The 6,467-nt window shown below is 37.0% G+C and overlaps 1 pseudogene; it reads right to left on the bottom strand.

The window, feature by feature from the left end:
- Positions 1 to 1,029: 1,029 nt before the first annotated feature.
- LOC119872749 lies at positions 1,030 to 1,223 on the bottom strand (annotated as a pseudogene).
- Between the last annotated feature and the right edge of the window lie 5,244 nt (positions 1,224 to 6,467).

Below are 6,467 nucleotides of genomic sequence, written 5' to 3'. Positions count from 1 at the left end.
ACACAGAGAGAGGGAGAGAGAGGCAGAGACACAGGCAGAGGGAGAAGCGGGCTCCATGCACCGGGAGCCCGACGTGGGATTCGATCCCGGGACTCCAGGATCGCGCCCTGGGCCAAAGGCAGGCGCCAAACCGCTGCGCCACCCAGGGATCCCCCTTATAATTTTCTTAATGGCATTTTCTTTGCTTTAGCTTACTTTGTTTTAAGAATACAGTACATAATACATATGCTATATAAAATTTGTGTTAATTGGCTGTTTTTGTTACTGGCAAGGCTTTTGGTCAACAGCAGGGTATTAGGAGTTATGTTTTGGGGAAGTAAACAGTTCTACATAGATTTTGAACTATGTGAAGAGTGGGCACCCCTAACCTCCGTGTTGTTCAAGCGTCAACTGTAGTTTGGTTTCATTTCAGGTCAGATCAGAATGAAGTATGTCTTATTCTTTTTAACAGTTACAAAGTATTCCATTGGTTGAACATGTGAGAGTTGATTTCTCCTCTCCAAGTGAAAGACATAGAGGTTAATTTCAATCACTGGCTATCAACACAATATTAAGTGATTTTCTGTGTACATACATTTCTTCTGTGGGAATGTAATTTAGGCATAGACACTTGGAAGAGTAATTGATGGATCAAAATTTATGGTCGTATCATGTAAAGATACTGCTGACATTGCCCTTCAGAGAAATGTGACACCACACTCTCACCAAGACTACTTTTTATCAATTTTTTTGTTCTTTTCCAATATGTTGGGTGAAAAAAAGAATCTTATTGTGATTTTAAGTTGCACTTCTCCTAATATGGGAAACCTTCAACATCTTCTTATTTTAAAACTATTTGTATTTTGCCCTATTTCTCCATTTTCCTCCACTTTTTAAAAGTGATTTGTAGATCCTTGTGTACTGTGAAAATATTTTCCCTGAGTTTATTCACAGAAATTAAAAATTTTTATGCATAAAAACTATTGATTTTTTTACATGGTGTTTGGGTGTTACATTGGGCTTTATTTTATTTTATTTTTTATTCCTTTTAGGGGCTGCACTGTTCCTGGAGGTACTGCAATACCAGGTTGATACAAGAAGTGGATGGAGCAAGCTCCTATTCCATCTCTTTGATCCAAAAGTCCACTCAATATACTATCCTCAGATAGAGATGTGTCAGATATTACACTGATAAGATGGTAGCTACATTTCTCTTGATCTTACCCAAATGGTGGAGAAGCCATGTCATGCCAGGCTTTAAAAAAACCCCAAGTCAGAGGCTGCTTTTTAAAATTCTTCCATATTTTCTTCCAGTATTTTCATTATCTCATTTTTTTCTTTTGTATACTTCATCCAGCTAAAACTTGTGTTGATGTAAGAAACGAGGTTGATAGAATATTTTTTTTCACTAGATGGCTCCCCAAAAGTCTCTGACTGACTTGACAATTCATCTTTACCATTGATTTGAAGTGTTCAAAAAGTCTCAAAACTGCCTTCATAAGTATTTGTATGTTTCTTGACTCTTCTGTTGATTTATCCTTATATCTCTTTGTGTGCATGTGGCAGACTATTTTGATTATATTGCATTTTAGTACATTTCAAAATCAAGATAACAGTGCCCATGGCCACCACTTCTGTTCAACTTAGTCCTGGAAGTCCAAGCCAGAGAAATTGGGTAAGAAAAAGAAAAAAGCATCCAAATAGGAAACAAGTAAAATTGTCTCTATTTTCAGAAGACATGATCTTACATATAGAAAATATTAGATTCCAGACACACACAAAACTTTTAGAACTAATAAGCAAATTCAACAAAGTTACAGAACACAAAATCAACATAATAAAGGCAGTTGCATTTATACACACTAACAGTAAACTATCGAAAAAGAAAATCAAGAATACAATCCCATTTACAATAGCATAAAAGAGAATAAAAGACTTAGGAATAAACAAGGAGGTGAAAGACACATGCATTAGAAGTATAAAACACTGGTGAAAAAAACCAAAGGAATAAACAAAAAGCAGAACCAAACCTAGAAATTCAGCTGATGGTTGCCAGACGAGGGGGACGGTGGTAGGTTGGGCGAATGTGTGAAGGTGAGTGGGAGATACAGGTTTCCAGATATGGAAGGAATAAGTCATGGGAATAAAAGGTACAGCATAAGTGCCTTTTAGTCAATGATATTGTAAAAGCGATGTATTGAGACAGATGGTAGCTACACTTGTGGTAAACACAGCATAATGTATAAGCTTGTTGAATCCCTAAGTCTTACACCTGAAACTAACGTAACATAGTGTGTCAACTGTGCTAAAAAAAAAAAAAAAGAATAAAACACCATGAAAGAAATTAAAGCAGACAAATACATAGAAAGAATTCCCACGTTCATGTATTGGAAAAATTAATAGTGTTAAATAACAGGTGCAAATTACTCCAAGAAATCTACAGATTCAATGCAATCTATCAAAAGTACCCCAATAGTACTTTTCGCAAATGTAAATTAAAAGCAAAAACAACCCTAAAGTTCATATGGAACCACAAGGCACTGAATAACCAAACTTATGTTGCGAAAAAAGAAAGCTTGAAGCTTTACACTTCTGATTTGAACAATATAGCACAAGTCTATAGTAATGAAAACAGTGTGGTACTGACATAAAGACAGACATATAGATCAATGGAACTAAATAGCAAGTTTAGAAATAAATCCACGTATATAGTAAATTGATCTTCTACAAGAGTGTCAGAATATACAACAGTGAAAAGATAGTCTCTCAACAAATGGTGTTGGTAAGAATGGATTTCTATAAGCAAAAGAATCAAATTGGACCATACACAAAATCAACTCAAAATGGATTAAAGACTTAAATATAAAATCTGAAACTGGGATCCCTGGGTGGCTCAGCGGTTTAGCCCCTGCCTTCAGCCCAGGGCATGATGCTGGGGTCCCAGGATCGAGTCCCACATCAGGCTCCCTGCATGGAGCCTGCTTCTCCCTCTGCCTATGTCTCTGCGCTCTCTCTCTCTCTCTCTCAATGTGTGTCTCTCATGAATAAATAAATGAAATCTTAAAAAAAAAAACCTGAAACTGTAGAACTCCTCAAAGAAAATGTGAGAGGAGGACTTCTTGACAATAATTTATTGGGTGACACCAAAAGCACAAGCAACAAAACCAAAATAAACAAGTGGGACTGCAAACTAAAAAGCTTCTTCACAACAAAGGAAATAATCAACAGATGAGAAAGATCCTACAGGATGAGAGAAAATATGTGTGAACCATCTACCTGATAAAGGGTTAATAACCAAAATACATAAGAATCTCCTATAACTCAATAGCAAAAAACAAATAATCTGATTTTTTTTTTTTGTGGGAAAGGAGCCAATTTATGAAATTAAATAAAGTCTATGGAGGGAGTGAAGAACACAGGCCGGACACCTCTACCCCGGCTAGGCCCAGCACAGCTGGAGCTCAGCACACCGTGCATCCCCTGCTTTTTCTCCCCTCCCGGGAGGAGGCTTAAATAAGCCAGGGCCCAGCCTGGCCAAGGTCCTGGAACCTACGGAGGGCAGAAGTCAGAGAAGTAGGGGTGCTGCAGGGCCTCTTCTGCCGAGATGCGCTGGACGGGGTTACACTTCAGGAGGTTCTGCAGCAGGTCCCGTCCTGTGGCATTGAGCTTGGGTACGACATTCACAGGGATGTGAATACGGGCAAAGGACTCAAAGAAGCATTTCTCTGTAAGGACATACAAATGGCCAGCAGGTATATGAAACGGTGCTCAAGATCACTAATCTTCAGAGAAATGAGGTTCAAAACCACCATGAGACCATATCACCTCACATGTTAGGATGGCTATTATATTAAAAAAAAAAAAAGACAAATGTTGGCAAGGTTGTGGAAACACTGGAACCTTATACACTGCTATGTAGAATAGTGTAGCCATTACTGAAAACAGTATGGAGTTTCCTCAGAAAATTAAATATAGAATTTCCATATGATTCAGCAATCCCACTTCTGGGTATATATTCAAAAGACTTGAAATCGAGATCTTGAAGAGATATCTGTGCCTTTCTATTACAGCACTGTTCACAATAGCCAAGATATGGAAACAACCCAAATTTCCATCAACAGATTAGTAGATAAAGAAGATGTGTGTGTGTGTGTGTGTATTCATATGAATATATAATGGAATATTATCTAGCCTTGAGCACTGGGTGTTATTCTATATGTTGGCAAATTGAACACCAATAAAAAATAAATTTATAAAAAAAAGTTGCTATTTGTGACAACATGGATGAACATAGTGGACATTATACTAAGTGAAGTAAGCCAGTCACAGAAAGACAAATAGAGCATTATTATTATATATGAGGTACTTAGATTAGTTAAATTCATAAAGACAAAGTAAAATTGTGGAAAACAAAGCAATTAGGGGTACCAGGGTTTAAGAGAGAGGATTGGGAGGAGGCGGAGAGGGAAATTGAGTTTTTCAATGGGTAGGAAGTTTCTGTTACACAAGCTGAGTAAGTTCTAGAGGTATGCTGTGCAGCATGATACCTATGGTTAACAGTATGGTATTGTGCACCTAAATACACTAAGAAGATAGATCTCATGTTTAAGTATTCTTAGCAATATCCTACCTTCCCCCCAAAACCCCCAATAACTCACACACACACAAAAAAAAACACAAAGAGATTTTTGGAGAGGATGAATATGTTCAGTATCTGATTGGATGATATTATCACAGGTATGTGCATATATCCAAATACATCAAGATGTTTATATTAAAAGTGTGCAATTTTAATATGTCAATTATACCTCAATAAAGCTGAAAAAAAAAACATCTGGAAGGGCTAGTTCTTTCTTTTTTAGATTTTTTTTTCCTGAAACATATAAAGATATGTTTTCCCTATGAACACTAGAAGTTTACTTTTAAAAAGTTTGTTATCTTTATTCATCATTTCAAGTTTATATAATAGTTTGGGGAGGATTTTCATCATTATAATGCTTAAGTTTCTGAGCCAATAACAAATACTATTCTATTTAACTATTTTATATCCCTCAGTTTAAATTATTTATTTATTTATTTATTTATTTATTTATTTATGATTTTGTTTATTTATTCATTAGAGACAGAGAGATAGAGAAGCAGAGACACAGGCAGAGGGAGAAGCAGGCTCCATGGAGGGAGCCCGACGTGGGACTCTTTCCCGGGTCTCCAGGATCACACCCTGGGCTGAAGGTGGCGCTAAACCGCTGAGCCACCGGGGCTGCCCCAGTTTAAAATTAAAAAAAAATTTTTTTTTAAAGATTTATTTATTTATGATAGACATAGAGAGAGAGAGAGAGAGAGAGAGAGAGAGAGAGAGAGAGGCAGAGACACAGGAGGAGGGAGAAGCAGGCTCCATGCTGGGAGCCTGACGTGGGACTCGATCCCAGGACTCCAGGATCACGCCCTGGACCAAAGGCAGGCACCAAACCGCTGAACCACCCAGGGATCCCCCGGTTTAATTTTTTTTTTTTTTAATTTATGATAGGCACACAGTGAGAGAGAGAGAGGCAGAGACACAGGCAGAAGGAGAAGCAGGCTCCATGCACCGAGAGCCCGACGTGGGACTCGATCCCGGGTCTCCAGGATCGCGCCCTGGGCCAAAGGCAGACGCTAAACCGCTGTGCCACCCAGGGATCCCCAGTTTAAATTTTTTAATTGACATTTCTAAACTAGGATTAAAATTGTTTAATATAGATCTTGCATTTTTTTTAAGTTAATATCTTATTTTTTTTAATAATAAATTTATTTTTTACTGGAGATCTTGCATGTTTATTGTTAAATGTATTTCTAAGAAGTTAGTATATTGATTGTTGTATAAATATTTTCTTCTGGTACATCTATTAGTTAATTGTTGTTTGTGTACTGGACACCTACTGATTTTTTTTTGTATTAATTTTGTATCTAGACAATTTACTGAATTTTCTTCTTGTTTACAATGGCTCCTAAGTTAATCCTCTCAGGTTTTCCAGGTATATATACACAATATATGAGAACAACACATTTAAATTTTTTCTGTCTTCATTTTTAGAAAGCAAAGTAAGAATCTACTAAAAAATAAAGCTATTTAACTTTTTGATGTACATGGAACCATTATTGATAGAATAAACATCTGGGATACAGAGTAAAAGTTGTATATTTTAAAATAATTGGGGGGGGGGGGCTAGAGAGAGAGAGAGGGTGTGAGAGAGCAAGGGAATTTACCAGGAAAAAAAAAAGAGTGAGCTCTTGGCAGTCATAAGAGAATTAGAAAGCATAGCTAATAGCAAAATATGTATAATAAAAGTAATGGACATTAGTATCTGTCAAATCTGTTATATTATAGCACCTACCCTGAACCTTAGATTAAATTCTCCATAACATTGTGAGTAACATGGTCAAGTCATGTGGCATGTCCTTCAGCCTGCTACAGCAGCAGCTAATGAAATGTCAGGACCTCTGTCCCCTTT

Source organism: Canis lupus, chromosome 7, assembly GCF_011100685.1.
Source record: "Canis lupus familiaris isolate Mischka breed German Shepherd chromosome 7, alternate assembly UU_Cfam_GSD_1.0, whole genome shotgun sequence".
Taxonomy (NCBI): domain Eukaryota; kingdom Metazoa; phylum Chordata; class Mammalia; order Carnivora; family Canidae; genus Canis; species Canis lupus.
Note: the sequence above shows the minus strand (reverse complement) of the source record. Positions and strands in the feature narration are given on the sequence as shown.